Raw genomic sequence first — 19,251 nt, 5'->3', positions numbered from 1 at the left:
TGAACTCTAGCCTGGTACCCAAGGTTTCATGTAATTGATGCCACAATTTGAGGTAAACTTGGTTCCTTTATCTGATACAATGATCCTCGGAACTCCATGCAGACATACGATCCTGGTCATGTATATCTTTGCCAACTTAGCACTGCTGTAAGTGGTCTTCACTCGGATGAAATGAGCTACTTTCGTTAAACGATTGACTACAACCCATATTGATTCATAGCCTAAACGAGTCCTTGGCAATCGAGTGATAAAATCCATTCCTAACTTGTCCCACTTCCATTCGGGTATCGGCAATGGCGGTAGAAATCCTGCTGGCTTCTGATGCTCTGCCTTCACTCTCTGACATACATCACAAACTGCTACATACTCCGCAATATCTTTCTTCATTCCGGTCCACCAGAAAGTATCCTTCAAATCCAAATACATCTTGGTATTTCCTGGGTGAATCGAATACGGTGAATCATGGGCCTCTTGCATAATCAACTTAATAATCTCCGGGTCGTTAGGCACATAAACGCGGTCCTCAAACCATAAGGTATTGTGCTCGTCCTCACGAAATCCCTTGGCCTTTCCTTTGCTCATGTTCTCCTTTATCTTGGCAATCTCCTTGTCAGTCTTCTGAGCTTCCCTGATCTTATCCATCAGAGTAGACTGAATTTCTAATGCTGCTACATAGCCTCTCGGAACTATCTCCACACATAGCTCGTGAAGATCCTCGGCTAATTCTTTCGGTAACTCTCCGGTCATGAGTGTCTTGACATGGCTCTTGCGGCTCAACGCGTCTGCTACTACGTTAGCCTTTCCAGGGTGATAATGCAATCTCATATCATAATCCTTTATGAGCTCCAACCATCTCCTTTGCCTGAGATTCAACTCCTTCTGCGTGAAGATGTATTTAAAACTCTTGTGATCCGTGTACACCTGACAGTGGTTTCCGATGAGAAAATATCTCCATGTCTTTAGCGCATGTACTACGGCTCCTAACTCCAAATCATGCGTACCGTAATTCAGCTCATGGGGCTTAAGCTGTCGTGAGGCATATGAAACAACTCTTCCTTCCTGCATCAGCACTGCTCCAAGTCCTCGACGTGAAGCGTCGCAGTAAACTTCGTAATCCTTGCGCTGATCTGGCAAAATCAACATTGGTGATGTAACCTAACGTTTCTTCAATTCCTGAAAACTAGCTTCACATTCCTCAGTCCAATTGAACTTGGTGTCTTTCTTCAATAGCTCCGTCCTGGGTTTTGCAATCTTCGAGAAATTCTCAATGAATCTCCGGTAGTATCCTGCGAGTCCAAGAAAACTCCGGATTTCTCCCACTGACGTGGGTGATTCCCAGCTTGTTAGTGTGTCAACTTTGGTGGGGTCTACTGCTATTCCTTCTCCGGATATAACGTGTCCGAGGAATCCAACTTCCTTCAGCCAAAACTCACATTTGCTGAACTTGGCGTATAACTGATGTTCTCTGAGCTTCTCAAGTACCAAACGCAAATGCTCCTTATGCTCCTCTTCGTCCTTTGAGTAGACCAAAATGTCATCAATGAACACTACGACGAACTTATCCAAAAACTCCATAAACACTTTGTTAATCAGGTTCATGAAATAGGCAGGGGCGTTAGTCAGACCAAATGACATAACGGTATACTCATATAGCCCATACCTGGTGGTAAAAACCATCTTAGGTATATCCTGCTCTCGAATCTTCAACTGATGGTATCCCGTTCGCAGATCGATCTTGGAAAATACCTTATCTCTTTGCAATCGGTCAAACAAATCATTGATCATCGGCAGTGGGTACTTGTTCTTGATGGTCACTTCATTTAGTCCTCGATAATCAACAACCATCCTTAACGATCCATCCTTCTTCTCCACTAGAAGCACTGGCGATCCCCAAGGTGAAGAACTTGGGCGAATATAGCCTTTATCCAGTAACTCCTTAATCTGCTTCTTAATCTCCTCCAAATCTTTTGCGGGCATTCTGTACGGTCACTTAGATATTGGCCCTGTGCCTGGCAAAAGCTCAATCAAAAACTCAATGTCTCTATCCGGTGGCATGCCTGGCAACTCTTCTGGAAATACGTCAGGAAAATCCTTCACCACTGGTACTTCCTCCTGTACAACTCCTGATAAGGAACTGAAGGAAATATGCCCTAGAGGCAATAATAAAGTATTATATATTTCCTTATATCATGATAAATGTTTATTATTCATGCTAGAATTGTATTAACCGGAAACATAATACATGTGTGAATACATAGACAAACACAGTGTCACTAGTATGCCTCTACTTGACTAGCTCGTTAATCAAAGATGGTTATGTTTCCTAGCCATAGACATGAGTTGTCATTTGATTAACAGGATCACCTCATTAGGAGAATGACGTGATTGACTTGACCCATTCCGTTAGCTTAGCATCCGATCGTTTAGTATGTTGCTATTGCTTTCTTCATCACTTATACATGTTCTTATGACTATGAGATTATGCAACTCCCGTTTACCGGAGGAACACTTTGTGTGCTACCAGACGTCACAACGTAACTGGGTGATTATAAAGGTGCTCTACAGGTGTGTCCAAAAGTATTTGTTGGGTTGGCGTATTTCGAGATTAGGATTTGTCACTCCGATTGTCGGAGAGGTATCTCTGGGCCCACTCGGTAATGCACATCACTATAAGCCTTGCAAGCATTGTGACTAATAAGTTAGTTGCAGGATGATGTGTTACGGAACGAGTAAAGAGACTTGCCGGTAAAGAGATTGAACTAGGTATCGAGATACCGACGATCGAATCTCGGGCAAGTAACATACCGATGACAAAGGGAACAACGTATGTTGTTATGCGGTCTGACCGATAAAGATCTTCGTAGAATATGTGGGAGCCAATATGGGCATCCAGGTCCCGCTGTTGGTTATTGACCGGAGAGGTGTCTCGGTCATGTCTACATAGTTCTCGAACCCAAAGGGTCCGCACGCTTAAAGTTACGATGACAGTTTTATTATGAGTTTATGTATGTTGATGTACCGAAGGAGTTCGGAGTCCCGGATGAGATCGGGGACATGACGAGGAGTCTCGAAATGGTCGAGACGTAAAGATCGATATATTGGACGACTATATTCGGACTTCGGAAAGGTTCCGAGTGATTCGGGTATTTTTCGGAGTACCGGAGAGTTACGGGACTACGTATTGGGCCTTATTGGGCCATACGGGAAAGAAGAAAAAGGGCCTCAAGGGTGGCCGCACCCCTCCCCTTGGTCTGGTCCGAATTGGAGTAGGGAAGGGGGGCGCCCCCTTCCTTCCTTCTCTTTTTCCCTTCCTCTTTTCCTATTCCTTATGGGAGGTGGAATCCTACTAGGACTAGGGAGTCCTAGTAGGACTCCACACTTGGTGCGCCCCCTCCTAGGGCCGGCCTCCTCCTCCCTTGCTCCTTTATATACGGGGGCAGAGGGCACCCCATGGACACACTTGATATACGATATTTTAGCCGTGTGCGGTGCCCCCCTCCACCAGATTACACCTTGATAATACCGTCGCGGAGCTTAGGCGAAGCCCTGCGTCGGTGGAACATCATCATCGTCACCACGCCGTCGTGCTGACGAAACTCTCCCTCAACACTCGGCTGGATCGGAGTTCGAGGGACGTCATCGAGCTGAACGTGTGTAGTACCGGTCTACGAGGGTACGTGGACAACACTCTCCCCTCTCGTTGCTATGCATCACCATGATCTTGCGTGTGCGTAGGAATTTTTTTGAAATTACTACGTTCCCCATCAGTGGCATCCGAGCCTGGTTTTATGCGTTGATGCTATGCACGAGTAGAACACAAGTGAGTTGTGGGCGATATAAGTCATACTGCTTACCAGCATGTCATACTTTGGTTCAACGGTATTGTGAGATGAAGCGGCCCGGACCGACATTACGCGTACGCTTACGCGAGACTGGTTTCACCGTTTGGAGCACTCGTTGCTTAAAGGTGACTGGCGGGTGTCTGTCTCTCTCACTTTAGTTGAACCGAGTGTGGCTACGCCCGGTCCCTGCGAAGGTTAAAACAGCACCAACTTGACAAACTATCGTTGTGGTTTTGATGCGTAGGTAAGAACGGTTCTTGCTAAGCCCGTAGCAGCCACGTAAAACATGCAACAACAAAGTAGAGGATGTCTAACTTGTTTTTGCAGGGCATGTTGTGATGTGATATGGTCAAGACATGATGTGATATAATGTGTTGTATGAGATGATCATGTTTTGTAACCGAGTTATCGGCAACTGGCAGGAGCCATATGGTTGTCGCTTTATTGTATGAGATGCAATCGCCATGTAATAGTTTTACTTTATCACTAAGCGGTAGCGATAGTCGTAAAAGCAATAAGTGGCGAGACGACAATGATACTACGATGGAGATCAAGGTGTCGAGCTGGTGACGATGGTGATCATGACGGTGCTTCGGAGATGGAGATCACGAGCACGGTGCTTCGGAGATGGAGATCACAAGCACAAGATGATGATGGCCATATCATATCACTTATATTGATTGCATGTGATGTTAATCCTTTATGCATCTTATCTTGCTTTGACTGACGGTAGCATTATAAGATGATCTCTCACTAAAATTTCAAGACAAAAGTTTTCTCCCTGAGTATGCACCGTTGCAAAAGTTCTTCGTGCTGAGACACTACGTGTTAATCGGGTGTGATAGGCTCTACGTTCAAATACAACGGGTGTAAAACAGTTGCACACGCGGAATACTCAGGTTAAACTTGACGAGCCTAGCATATGTACAGATATGGCCTCGGAACACAGAGACCGAAAGGTCGAGCGTGAATCATATAGTAGATATGATCAACATAGTGATGTTCACCATTGAAACCACTCCATCTCACGTGATGATCGGATATGGTTTAGTTGATTTGGATCACGTAATCACTTAGATGATTAGAGGGATATCTATCTAAGTAGGAGTTCTTAAGTAATATGATTAAATGAACTTAAATTTATCATGAACTTAGCCCTGATAGTATTTTGCAAATTATGTTGTAGATCAATAGCTCGCGTTGTTGCTTCCCTGTTTTATTTTTGATATGTTCCTAGAGAAAAATTATGTTGAAAGATGTTAGTAGCAAAGATGCGGATTGGATCCGTGATCTGAGGATTATCCTCATTGCTGCACAGAAAAATTATGTCCTTGATGCACCGCTAGGTGACAGACTTATTGCAGGAGCAGATGCAGACGTTATGAACGTTTGGCTAGCTCAATATGATGACTACTTGATAGTTTAGTGCACCATGCTTAATGGCTTAGAATCGGGACTTCAAAGACGTTTTGAACGTCATGGACCATATGAGATGTTCCAGGAGTTGAAGTTAATATTTCAAGCAAATACCCGAGTTGAGAGATATGAAGTCTCCAACAAGTTCTATAGCTAAAAGATGGAGGAGAATCGCTCAACTAGTGAGCATGTGCTCAGATTGTCTGGGTACTACAATCGCTTGAATCAAGTGGGAGTTAATCTTCCAGATAAAATAGTGATTGACAGAATTCTCTAGTCACCATCACCAAGTTAGTAGAACTTCGTGATGAACTATAATATGCAAGGGATGACGAAAGTAATTCTCGAGCTCTTCGTGATGCAGAAATCGACGAAGGTAGAAATCAAGAAAAACATCAAGTGTTGATGGTTAACAAGACCACTAGTTTCAAGAAAAGGGCAAAGGGATAGAAGGGGAACTTCAAGAAGAACGGCAAGCAAGTTGCTGCTCAAGTGAAGAAGCCTAAGTCTGGTCCTAAGCCTGAGACTAAGTGCTTCTACTGCAAAGGAACTGGTCACTGGAGGCGGAACTGCGCCAAGTATTTGGTGGATAAGAAGGATGGCAAAGTGAACAAAGGTATATTGGATATACATGTTATTGATGTGTACTTACTAGTGTTTATAGCAACCCCTCAGTATTTGATACTGGTTCAGTTGCTAAAGAGTAGTAACTTGAAATGGGAGTTGCAGAATAAACAGAGACTAGTAAAAGGCGAGGTGACGATGTGTGTTGGAAGTAGTTCCAAGATTGATATGATCATCATCGCACACTCCCTATACTTTCGGGATTAGTGTTGAAACTAAATAAGTGTTATTTGGTGTTTGCGTTGAGCATGAATATGATTTGATCATGTTTATTGCAATACGGTTATTCATTTAAGTTAGAGAACAATTGTTGTTCTGTTTACATGAATAAAAACCTTCTATGGTCATACACACCAACGAAAATGGTTTGTTGGATCTCGATCGTAGTGATACACATATTCATAATATTGAAGCCAAAAGATGCAAAGTTAATAATGATAGTGCAACTTATTTGTGGCACTGCCGTTTAGGTCATATTGGTGTAAGGCGCATGAAGAAACTCCATACTGATGGGATTTTGGAATCACTTGATTATGAATCACTTGATGCTTGCGAATCGTGCCTCATGGGCAAGATGACTAAAACGCCGTTCTCCGGAACTATGGAGAGAGCAACAGATTTGTTGGAAATCATACATACAGATGTATGTGGTCCGATGAATATTGAGGCTCGTAGCAGGTATCATTATTTTCTGATCTTCACAGATGATTTGAGCAGATATGGGTATATCTACTTAATGAAACAGAAGTCTGGAACATTTGAAAACTTCATATAATTTCAGAGTGAAGCAAAAATCATCGTAACAAGAAAATAAAGTTTCTACGATTTGATCGTGGAGAAGAGTATTTTAGTTACGAGTTTGGCCTTCAGTTAAAACAATGTGAAATAGTTTCACTACTCACGCCACCTGGAACACCACAGTGTAATGGTGTGTCTGAACATCGTAACCGTACTTTATTAGATATGGTGCGATATATGATGTCTCTTACCGATCTACCACTATCTTTTTTTGGGTTATGCATTAGAGACAGCTACATTCACGTTAAATAGGGCACCATCAAAATCCGTTGAGACGACACCTTATGAACTGTGGTTTGGCAAGAAACCAAAGTTGTCGTTTCTTAAAGTTTGGGGTTGCGATGCTTATGTGAAAAAGTTTCATCCTGATAAGTTCAAACCCAAATCGGAGAAATGTGTCTTCATAGGATACCCAAAGGAGACAGTTGGATACACCTTCTATCACAGATCCGAAGGCAAGACATTCGTTGCTTAGTATGGATCCTTTCTAGAGAAGGAGTTTCTCTCGAAAGAAGTGAGTGGGAGGAAAGTAGAACTTGATGAGGTAACTGTACCTGCTCCCTTTTTGGAAAGTACTTCATCACAAGAAACGGTTCCTGTGACGTCTATACCAATGAGTGAGGAAGTTAATGATGATGATCATGAAACTTCAGATCAAGTTGTTACTAAACCTTGTAGGTCAACCAGAGTAAGATCCGCACCAGAGTGGTACGGTAATCCTGTTCTGGAGGTTATGTTACTAGACCGTGACAAACCTACGAACTATGAAGAAGCGATGGTGAGCCCAGATTCCGCAAAATGGCTTGAGGCCATGAAATCTGAGATGAGATCCATGTATGAGAACAAAGTGTGGACTTTGGTTGACTTGCCCGATGATCGGCAAGCAATTGAGAATAAATGGATCTTCAAGAGGAAGACGGACGCTGATAGTAGTGTCACTATCTACAAAGCTAGAATTGTCGCAAAAAGGTTTTCGACAAGTTCAAGATGTTGACTACGATGAGAGTTTCTCACTCGTATCTATGCTTAAGTCTGTCCGAATCATGTTAGCAATTGCCGCATTTTATGAAATCTGGCAAAGGGATAAACAAAAACTGCATTCCTTAATTGATTTATTAAAGAAGAGTTGTATATGATGCAACCAGAAGGTTTTGTCAATCCTAAAGGTGCTAACAAAATATGCAAGCTCCAGCGATCCATCAATGGACTGGTGCAAACATCTCAGAGTTGGAATATACGCTTTGATAAATTGATCAAAGCATATAGTTGTATACAGACTTGCGGTAAAGCCTGTATTTACAAGAAAGTGAGTGGGAGCACTACAGCATTTCTGATAAGTATATGTGAATGACATATTGTTAATCAGAAATAATGTAGAATTATTCTGCAAAGCATAAAGGAATGTTTGAAAGGAGTTTTTCAAAGATAGACCTCGGTGAAGCTGCTTACATATTGAGCATCAAGATCTATAGAGATAGATGAAGACGCTTGATAAGTTTTCAATGAGTACATACCTTAACAAGATTTTGAAGTAGATCAAAATAGAACAGTCAAAGAAAGAGTTCTTGCCTGTGTTACAAGGTGTGAAATTGAGTAAAGACTCAAAGCCCTACCACGGCAGAAGATAGAAAGAGCATGAAAGTCATTCCCTATGCCTTGGCCATAGGTTCTATAAAGTATGCCATGCTGTGTACCAGATCTATTGTATACCTTACACTGATTTTGGCAAGGGAGTACAATAGTGATCTAGGAGTAGATCACTGGACAGCGGTCAAAATTATCCTTAGTGGAATAAGGATATGTTTCTCGATTATGGAAGTGACAAAAGGTTCGTCGTAAAGGGTTACGTCGATGCAAGTTTTGACACTAATCTAGATGACTCTAAGTCTCGATCTAGATACATATTGAAAGTGGGAGCAATTAGCTAAGAGTAGCTCCGTGCAGAGCATTGTATACATAGAAATTTGCAAAAATACTTACGGATCTGAATGTGACAGACCCGTTGACTAAAATTATCTCGCAATCAAAACATGATCACACCTTAGTATTCTTTGGGTGTTAATCACATAGCGATGTGAACTAGATTATTGACTCTAGTAAACCCTTTGAGTGTTGGTCACAAAGAGATGTGAACTATGGGTGTTAATCACATGGTGATGTGAATTATTGATGTTAAATCACATGGCGATGTGAACTAGATTATTGACTCTAGTGCAAGTGGGAGACTGAAGGAAATATGCCCTAGAGGCAATAATAAAGTATTATATATTTCCTTATATCATGATAAATGTTTATTATTCATGCTACGATTGTATTAACCGGAAACATAATACATGTGTGAATACATAGACAAACACAGTGTCACTATTATGCCTCTACTTGACTAGCTCGTTAATCAAAGATGGTTATGTTTCCTAGCCATAGACATGAGTTGTGATTTGATTAACGGGATCACCTCATTAGGAGAATGACGTGATTGACTTGACCCATTCCGTTAGCTTAGCATCCGATCGTTTAGTATGTTGCTATTGCTTTCTTCATGACTTATACATGTTCCTATGACTATGAGATTATGCAACTCCCGTTTACCGGAGGAACACTTTGTGTGCTACCAAACGTCACAACGTAACTGGGTGATTATAAAGGTGCTGTACAGGTGTCTCCAAAAGTACTTGTTGGGTTGGCATATTTCGAGATTAGGATTTGTCACTCCGATTGTCGGAGAGGTATCTCTGGGCCCACTCGGTAATGCACATCACTATAAGCCTTGCAAGCATTGTGACTAATAAGTTAGTTGCAGGATGATGTGTTACGGAACGAGTAAAGAGACTTGCCGGTAACGAGATTGAACTAGGTATCGAGATACCGACGATCGAATCTCGGGCAAGTAACATACCGATGACAAAGGGAACAACGTATGTTGTTATGCGGTCTGACCGATAAAGATCTTCGTAGAATATGTGGGAGCCAATATGGGCATCCAGGTCCCGCTATTGGTTATTGACCGGAGAGGTGTCTCGGTCATGTCTACATAGTTCTCGAACCCAAAGGGTCCGCACGCTTAAAGTTACGATGACAGTTTTATTATGAGTTTATGTATGTTGATGTACCGAAGGAGTTCGGAGTCCCGGATGAGATCGGGGACATGACGAGGAGTCTCGAAATGGTCGAGACGTAAAGATCGATATATTGGACGACTATATTCGGACTTCGGAAAGGTTCCGAGTGATTCGGGTATTTTTCGGAGTACCGGAGAGTTACGGGACTACGTATTGGGCCTTATTGGGCCATACGGGAAAGAAGAAAAAGGGCCTCAAGGGTGGCCGCACCCCTCCCCTTGGTCTGGTCCGAAATGGACTACGGAAGGGGGGCGCCCCCTTCCTTCCTTCTCTTTTTCCCTTCCTCTTTTCCTATTCCTTATGGGAGGTGGAATCCTACTAGGACTAGGGAGTCCTAGTAGGACTCCACACTTGGTGCGCCCCCTCCTAGGGCCGGCCTCCTCCTCCCTTGCTCCTTTATATACGGGGGCAGAGGGCACCCCATGGACACACTTGATATACGATATTTTAGCCGTGTGCGGTGCCCCCCTCCACCAGACTACACCTCGATAATACCGTCGCGGAGTTTAGGCGAAGCCCTGCGTCGGTGGAACATCGTCATCGTCACCACGCCGTCGTGCTGACGAAACTCTCCCTCAACACTCGGCTGGATCGGAGTTCGAGGGACGTCATCGAGCTGAACGTGTGTAGAACTTCGGAGGTGCCGTACGTTCGGTACTTGATCGGTCACATCGTGAAGACGTACGACAACATCAACCGCGTTGTGATAACGCTTCCGCTGTCGGTCTACGAGGGTACGTGGACAACACTCTCCCCTCTCGTTGCTATGCATCACCATGATCTTGCGTGTGCGTAGGAATTTTTTTGAAATTACTACGTTACCCAACAGGAACTCACCTGAGTCCTCTTCGGCATATGCCGGGATACATACTTAATCCTTCTTCCTTCTAGGGTGGTAAGAAAAATCGACTTACTGGCGCACTCAATGTTCCCTCCATACTTCGATAACCAATCCATGCCTAATATCACATCCAATCCTTGCGATTCCAGTACTATTAGGTCCGAGGGAAACACGTAGTTACCAATCCTTAATGGTAACCGATCACACCATAAACTAGCCATATACTCTGCTCCTGGCGAGGTTACTAACATGGGTGATCTAAGGGCTTGGGTTGGAAGTTTATACTTATCCACAAATCCCCTTGATATGTATGAATGCGATGCACCAGTATCAAAAAGAACGAGTGCAGTAAATGACTTAACCAAAAACTTACCTATTACTGCAGCTGGCTGAGCTTCAACCTCCTCCACGCTAACATGGTTCACATGTCCTTTGTTGAAAGGGTTCGCTTCTTCCCAGAGCTTCCATTGCCATTTCCATTTTGGGCTTCAGGACAGTCATTGGCATAATGTCCAGTCTTCTGACACTTAAAGCAAGTGACTTGGCTCAGGTCTCTCTTAGCTGGGGTTGAAGGGTTGGTACGGTTCTGGCCGTTGCTTCCTCCATTCCCATTACCATTCTTGGGGCCATTATGGTTGTGCGAACCTCCTCCATGGGTATGCTGAAATGGTCCTCCCGATTTCGGGGTAAAACGTGGCTTCTGCTGAGCTCCAGAATTGTACTTCCCTTGTCCATACTTCCTCTTACGGTTTTCAATCTGCTGCTGCTTCCTTCAATCATGAGAGCTCTATCTACCAACTCCTGGTAGTTGTTGAAGGTTGCTACCATCAACTGCATGCTCAGCTCATCATTCAGTCCTTCCAGAAACTTCTCCTGCCTGGCTGCATCTGTAGCAACGTCATCTGGGGCATAACGTGCTAGTTTACTAAAGTCCTCCACATACTGGCCTACGGTGCGTCCTCCCTAGCGTAAGTTGCGAAACTCACGCTTCTTCATGGCCATAGCTCCTGCTGAAACATGGGCGGTATGAAAAGCTTGCTGAAACTGGTCCCATGTGACAGTGTCAATAGGGTGTGTGGCTGTGTAATTCTCCCACCATGATGCTGCGGGTCCATCAAGCTGATGTGCGGCAAAACGCACTCTTTCCGCATCTGTGCATCCTGCAGTGGTCAACTCCCTTCCAACTTTGCGGAGCCAATCATCTGCAACAATCGGCTCGGTGCTACTGGAATACACCGGCGGATTCAGTCTACGGAAACGGGTTAAGTGATCAACAGGTGGTGGAGGTGGTGGGTTGTTGTTGTTGTTCCCCTGATTCTGATTCTGGACTAGTAACTGCATCAACGCATTCTGCTGCTGGATCAACTGGGTGAGCTCCGGCGGGAAAGCAAATCCGGTGTCACGTCTCGGAGGCATCTGAGGGTTTTAGAAAAGATGAGAAGTCAGAATAGAATGAGGTCTAGAGAGAAAACACTACCCATATGCACATGAGACAAAAGCAAACAATATCACTCAATCAATTCAAACAAGGGCATACAATCGATCTAACTATCGTTACAAAGTGCTAGGACTATACTATATACATGGGGTATACTACTACTGATATGGTGGTCTACTAGAAATTTTGATCGGTCGAAGACTCCATGATATCTGCTCCAGCTTCATCAACAAAGCCATCTTCACTGGGGTCTGAGTCGGTGTCGTCAATGATGATGTAGTTATCCGGGCAAGTGCAATCATCGTCTTCTCCTCCTGGTGCTGGGTCTCCCATGAATACTCCGATCTTCTTTTCCAGGTCGTCATTCTTCTCCAATAACGTGGCTATCTCCTCCTCATATCCATGGCGTGTAGACTTGAGTTCTTCCTCCACCTCCGTGATCTTGGTCAATGCCTTCTTCAGATCCGTCATGCCTGCACACATCTGGTTCTCCTGGCGACGAATGTGCTGGTTTAACTCCTGGATGAAAGCTGCAATTGATCTATCCTTCTTGGTGCTGATCATCTCCCATTGCTCATCTCGGCGCCCACAAATCTGGTAGATAGTATCCTTAAGCTCCTTGTGGTAAACTTCTCCAATGCGTCCCATGGTAATGTGGGCTGCCATGCTCCTTCGTAGACTCCAGGATGCTGCATCAAAGGAAAACTCTATGGGCTCTGTGACGGGCATGAACGTCCTTCCTGGTACTTGAACTTGAATCAACCAACACTCCTCTTCTGGTAGTGTGGCGTTGTAGGTTCGGGTGAAGCTTGGAATTCCGATGTTCAGGTATCTAGTGATTTCCTTCAAGTGGCGTCCAAAGGGTGTATCCTCATCTGGTTGCATGAACTTGTTCCTTACATCCGCCATCCTAAAAGAGTAGAAAATGGAGAGGAGTCAGAAATGAGAAGAGAGTAGTGATCTATGGTTTAAGCTTAGTGGTCGTGTCCTATAGTCAGCGTGTGCTCTGATACCATCTTGTAGCGACCAGACCTCAGATGGTCAAGTCTCTGTACATCAGTGTCATCCCTGGATCAGTAATGCTGACACGCACAGTACTCGAAGGATTTATAACAGAGTAGAAATCACACACTTATTCCATCGAATGTCTCCAAAAGAGAACTTATTGCAATAAATATGGCTTAAGGCCATCTAATAACGATAACAGCGGAAGGCTTGGAAGATAAGTGAGTCCATCAACACCAACGGCATCACTGAGTATAGAACCACGACCTAAGGCACCTTACTCGTCGTCTGAAAAGTCTGCAACATGAAACGTTGTAGCCCGAAAACGGGTCAGCACATGGAATATGCTGGCAATGTAACACATAGAGAGTAATGAACAGAATAATGCTATACTACATGCATATATGGCTGGTAGAAGGCTCTATGGTTACAGTTTTGCGAAAAGCCAATTTTTCCCTACTGCAAAGGAATAAATTTTATTTAACTATCATGGTGGTTGTTAAACATTGAGAATGGTTGACAGCATTCTCAATCCCAATTAAGTATCATCATCAAAACCCAACAAAATTAATTAAAGTAACATGATGAGATTCACATGAAAATCCAGATACTAGATACTCAAGTTGTCCATAACCGGGGACACGGCTAACCATGATTAGATTGTACACTCTGCAGAGGTTTGCGCACTTTTCCCCACAAGACTCGATCTCCTCCGTTGGGATTCTCGCACTTCATGGTGTTTGAGAAACGGATGACCGAGACACAGTCTTTCAGAAGCGTTAACTCTCTACTCCGGGTAGACAGTACCACCTACATCCCCTACATCTGCTAGTCTACCTCTTCAAGAGCTCACACAACCTACTCAACTATGCTAGAGCCCATAATAGCTTGTGGCTGCACACGGAAGTTTCTAGCATGAATAATCTCATGATCCCTTTGAGCCTGGGTGGCGGTCCAAAAGAAAAACAGGCAATCCTGGAATACCCAGGTACCTCAATCCACCCAGATGTGTGTTTTAGTTGCCACCTTAAGTTTAACCATTAATTAACAATCTCACATCTGTCATGGTAACACTCAAACCCAATCCACGTCTACTAGCATAGCATAACAATATAAGCAAACGTAGAAGTAACTCCCAAGGGTTTGATAATAAACAGGGCAATAGGTACTACCTCATCTACTTCCCAGAACCCACAATTTAATTAGATCCTAATCATGCAATGTTTGAGGGTTGATCTAATGCAATAAAACTGGGTAGTAAAAGTGGTATGATCAAAGTGTTACTTGCCTTGCTGATGATCCGGGAAACCTAGCGATTCGAAGTAGCAAGCGGCGCACTCCGGGTACTCTATCGCAAACAAACAAGCATACAATAAGTACTTATCTAATGCACAGGTAAAACTCAAATAAGAGATTTAACCAGAAAGTTCAACTTAAGAACTCCGGTTTGCAAAAAGAATCAAATCAAACGAAGCAACAAAAATCAAACGGCGAAAGAAACTAGATTCGTTTACTAATCTGGACCTAAGTCAAATTTTACCGAAGCAAAAACGTGTTTGAGTTGGTTAAACGGAAACAGGCTTCGAGACAAAACTCTAGGCGCTTGAATCGCCTGATTCCGATAAACGAGCGAAAAGAAAAACGAAAACGAAAAACAGATCGGAAATCGCGATCTGGAATAATCGCAGAAAATCCGAGAAAAGAAAACTGACGAACAGTTTAACGAACGGACGTTCGTTAACTGTAACTAAACGAAGAACGCGTTCGTTAAAACGAACGAACGAGCGAACGCTCGCTAAATAAGAAAACCGAAAAAAACCAAAACGAACCGATCTAAAAAAACTAGGGTTTAAAAAAAAACCGGATCGGTTTCTTTAGAAAAACCGGGGCGGCGGGGCGGCTACCTCGGCTCGGCTCTGGCGGGGCTCCGGCGGGGTTCCGGCGCGGCGGCGGGACGGCGTGGGGTGGCGGGGCTGCGGCGGCTCCGGCGGCGGCGGGCTTCGGAGGCGGCGGGCGAAGGCGGCGGCGGCTCGGGAGGCGGTGGCGGCGACTTGGGGCTCCAGGGGGGCCCCGGGGTGGCTTTTAAAGGGGGGAGATGGCGGCTTGGGGGAGGGGCCAGGCGGCGGCGGAGAGGAGTCCGGCTCGGACTCCTAGTCCAGGTCGGCGGTGGCGGCGCGCGGCGCGGAGGCGGCGGGCGCAGAGGCGGGCCGGCCTGTCTCAGCTGGGCCTTTGGCCCAGTCGGGTGCGGGCGCGTTTTTTTTAAACAATTCCGCCGGAACTAAAAAAATCAAAAAATAAAATAAAATTCTAAAAATGCCAAAATAAATTTTCACCTTCTAAATAAAATATTTAGAACGACATGAACATTTTCTTGGCCCTAAATGCAATTTTAAAAAACGTGCAATTTTTCCTAAATTCAAATAAAATAGCCAAAACTCCAAATAAAATCAAATAATTGATTTTTTATTAAATCCTCAATATTTCTTATTTTTGGGAAAGTCATTTTATTCCCTCTCTCTTATTTTTATAAATGAAATAATTGAAGATAAAATAAATAAAATCAAATGATCCTATTTTCAAAATGAGAGAAAACTCAAATATGAAAATAACGAAATCCCCAACTCTCTCCGTGGATCCTTGAGTTGCATAGAATTTCTAGGATCAACCAAAATGCAAATAAAATATGATATGCAATGATGCTCTAATGTATAACATTCCAAATTGAAAATTTGGGATGTTACAAACCTACCCCCCCTAAGATGAATCTCGCCCTCGAGATTCGGGTTGGCTAGAAAATAGGTGAGGGTGGTCCTTCCGTAGATCTTCCTCTCGCTCCCAGGTGGCTTCATCCTCGGTATGGTGGCTCCACTGAACTTTGCAAAACTTGATAACCTTGCTGCGTGTGACTCGGCTGGCATATTCGAGAATCTTAACTGGTTTCTCCTCGTAGGTCAAATCGCTATCCAACTGAATCGCTTCCAGCGGCACGGTATCTCTCAGCGGTATATCAGCCATCTCTGCGTGGCACTTCTTCAACTGGGAAACGTGGAACACATCGTGAACTCCTGACAATCCTTCGGGTAATTCCAACTTGTAAGCAACTTCTCCCATACGTTCCAAAACTTTGTATGGTCCTACAAATCGTGGCGCTAACTTTCCCTTAACTCCAAAGCGCTTAACTCCTCGAAGTGGGGATACACGAAGATAAACTCGGTCTCCGACTTCGTAAACTGTCTCCTTGCGTTTTGAATCCGCATAGCTTTTCTGCCTGGATTGGGCTACCTTGAGCCTATCGCGAATCAACTTCACCTTCTGTTCAGACTCCTTAATCAGATCTGGTCCAAACAACTGGCGGTCTCCAACTTCATCCCATAACAATGGTGTTCTACACCTCCTTCCGTACAAAGCTTCGAAAGGGGCCATCTTCAGACTGGATTGATAACTGTTGTTGTAAGAAAACTCTGCATATGGCAAATTGTCATCCCAACTAGATCCATAATCTAGCGCACAAGCTCTCAACATGTCCTCCAAAATCTAATTTACTCTTTCGGTTTGTCCATCTGTCTGTGGATGAAAGGCTGTACTAAACTCTAGCCTGGTACCCAAGGTTTCATGTAATTGATGCCAAAACTTTGAGGTAAACTGGGTTCCTCTATCTGATACAATGCTCCTCGGAACTCCATGCAGACATACGATCCTGGTCATGTATATCTTTGCCAACTTAGCACTGCTGTAAGTGGTCTTCACTGGGATGAAATGAGCTACTTTCGTTAAACGATCGACTACAACCCATATTGAGTCATAGCCTGAACGAGTCCTTGGCAATCAAGTGATAAAATCCATTCCTAACTTGTCCCACTTCCATTCGGGTATCGGCAATGGCTGTAGCAATCCTGCTGGCTTCTAATGCTCTGCCTTCACTCTCTGACATACATCACAAACTGCTACATACTCCGCAATATCTTTCTTCATTCCGGTCCACCAGAAAGTATCCTTCAAATCCAAATACATCTTGGTATTTCCTGGGTGAATCGAATACGGTGAATCATGGGCCTCTTGCAGAATCAACTTCCTAATCTCCGGGTCGTTAGGCACATAAACGCGGTCCTCAAACCATAAGGTATCGTGCTCGTCCTCACGAAATCCCTTGGCCTTTCCTTTGCTCATGTTCTCCTTTATCTTGGCAATCTCCTTGTCAGTCTTCTGAGCTTCCCTGATCTTATCCATCAGAGTAGACTGAATTTCTAATGCTGCTACATAGCCTCTCGGAACTATCTCCAAACATAGCTCGCGAAGATCCTCGGCTAATTCTTTCGGTAACTCTCCGGTCATGAGTGTGTTGACATGGCTCTTGCGGCTCAACGCGTCTGCTACTACGTTAGCCTTTCCGGGGTGATAATGCAATCTCATATCATAATCCTTTATGAGCTCCAACCATCTCCTTTGCCTGAGATTCAACTCCTTCTGCGTGAAGATGTATTTCAAACTCTTGTGATCCGTGTACACCTCACAGTGGTTTCCGATGAGAAAATGTCTCCATGTCTTTAGCGCATGTACTACGGCTGCTAACTCCAAATCATGCGTAGCGTAATTCAGCTCATGGGGCTTAAGCTGTCGTGAGGCATATGAAACAACTCTTCCTTCCTGCATCAGCACTGCTCCAAGTCCTCGACGTGAAGCGTCGCAGTAAACTTCATAATCCTTGCGCTGATCTGGCAAAATCAACACTGGTGATGTAACCAAACGTTTCTTCAATTCCTGAAAACTAGCTTCACATTCCTCAGTCCAATTGAACTTGGTGTCTTTCTTCAACAGCTCCGTCATGGGTTTTGCAATCTTCGAGAAATTCTCAATGAATCTCCGGTAGTATCCTGCGAGTCCAAGAAAACTCCGGATTTCTCCAACTGACGTGGGTGATTCCCAGCTTGTTACTGTGTCAACTTTGGTGGGGTCTACTGCTATTCCTTCTCCGGATATAACGTGTCCGAGGAATCCAACTTCCTTCAGCCAAAACTCACATTTGCTGAACTTGGCGTATAACTGATGTTCTCTGAGCTTCTCAAGTACCAAACGCAAATGCTCCTTATGCTCCTCTTCGTTCTTTGAGTAGACCAAAATGTCATCAATGAACACTACGACGAACTTATCCAAAAACTCCATAAACACTTTGTTCATCAGGTTCATGAAATAGGCAGGGGCGTTAGTCAGACCAAATGACATAACGGTATACTCATATAGCCCATACCTGGTGGTAAAAGCCGTCTTAGGTATATCCTGCTCTCGAATCTTCAACTGATGGTATCCCGATCGCAGATCGATCTTGGAAAATACCTTAGCTCCTTGCAATCGGTCAAACAAATCATTGATCATCGGCAGTGGGTACTTGTTCTTGATGGTCACTTCATTCAGTCCTCGATAATCAACAACCATCCTTAACGATCCATCCTTCTTCTCCACTAGAAGCACTGGCGATCCCCAAGGTGAAGAACTTGGGCGAATATAGCCTTTATCCAGTAACTCCTTAATCTGCTTCTTAATCTCCTCCAAATCTTTTGCGGGCATTCTGTACGGTCTCTTAGATATTGGCCCTGTGCCTGGCAAAAGCTCAATCAAAAACTCAATGTCTCTATCCGGTGGCATGCCTGGCAACTCTTCTGGAAATACGTCAGGAAAATCCTTCACCACTGGTACTTCCTCCTGTACAACTCCTGATAAGGAATTCACCTGAGTCCTCTTCGGCATATGCCGGGATACATACTTAATCCTTCTTCCTTCTGGGGTGGTAAGCAAAATCGACTTACTGGCGCACTCAATGTTCCCTCCATACTTCGATAACCAATCCATGCCTAATATCACATCCAATCCTTGCGATTCCAATACTATTAGGTCCGAGGGAAACACGTAGTTACCAATCCTTAATGGTAACCGATCACACCATAAACTAGCCATATACTCTGCTCCTGGCGAGGTTACTAACATGGGTGACCTAAGGGCTTGGGTTGGCAGTTTATACTTATCCACAAATCCCCTTGATATGTATGAATGCGATGCACCAGTATCAAAAAGAACGAGTGCAGTAAATGACTTAACCAAAAACTTACCTATTACTGCATCTGGCTGAGCTTCAACCTCCTCCACGCTAACATGGTTCACATGTCCTTTGTTGAA

Source organism: Triticum aestivum, chromosome 4D (genome assembly GCF_018294505.1).
Source record: "Triticum aestivum cultivar Chinese Spring chromosome 4D, IWGSC CS RefSeq v2.1, whole genome shotgun sequence".
NCBI lineage: Eukaryota > Viridiplantae > Streptophyta > Magnoliopsida > Poales > Poaceae > Triticum > Triticum aestivum.
This window is presented reverse-complemented; position numbering follows the sequence as displayed.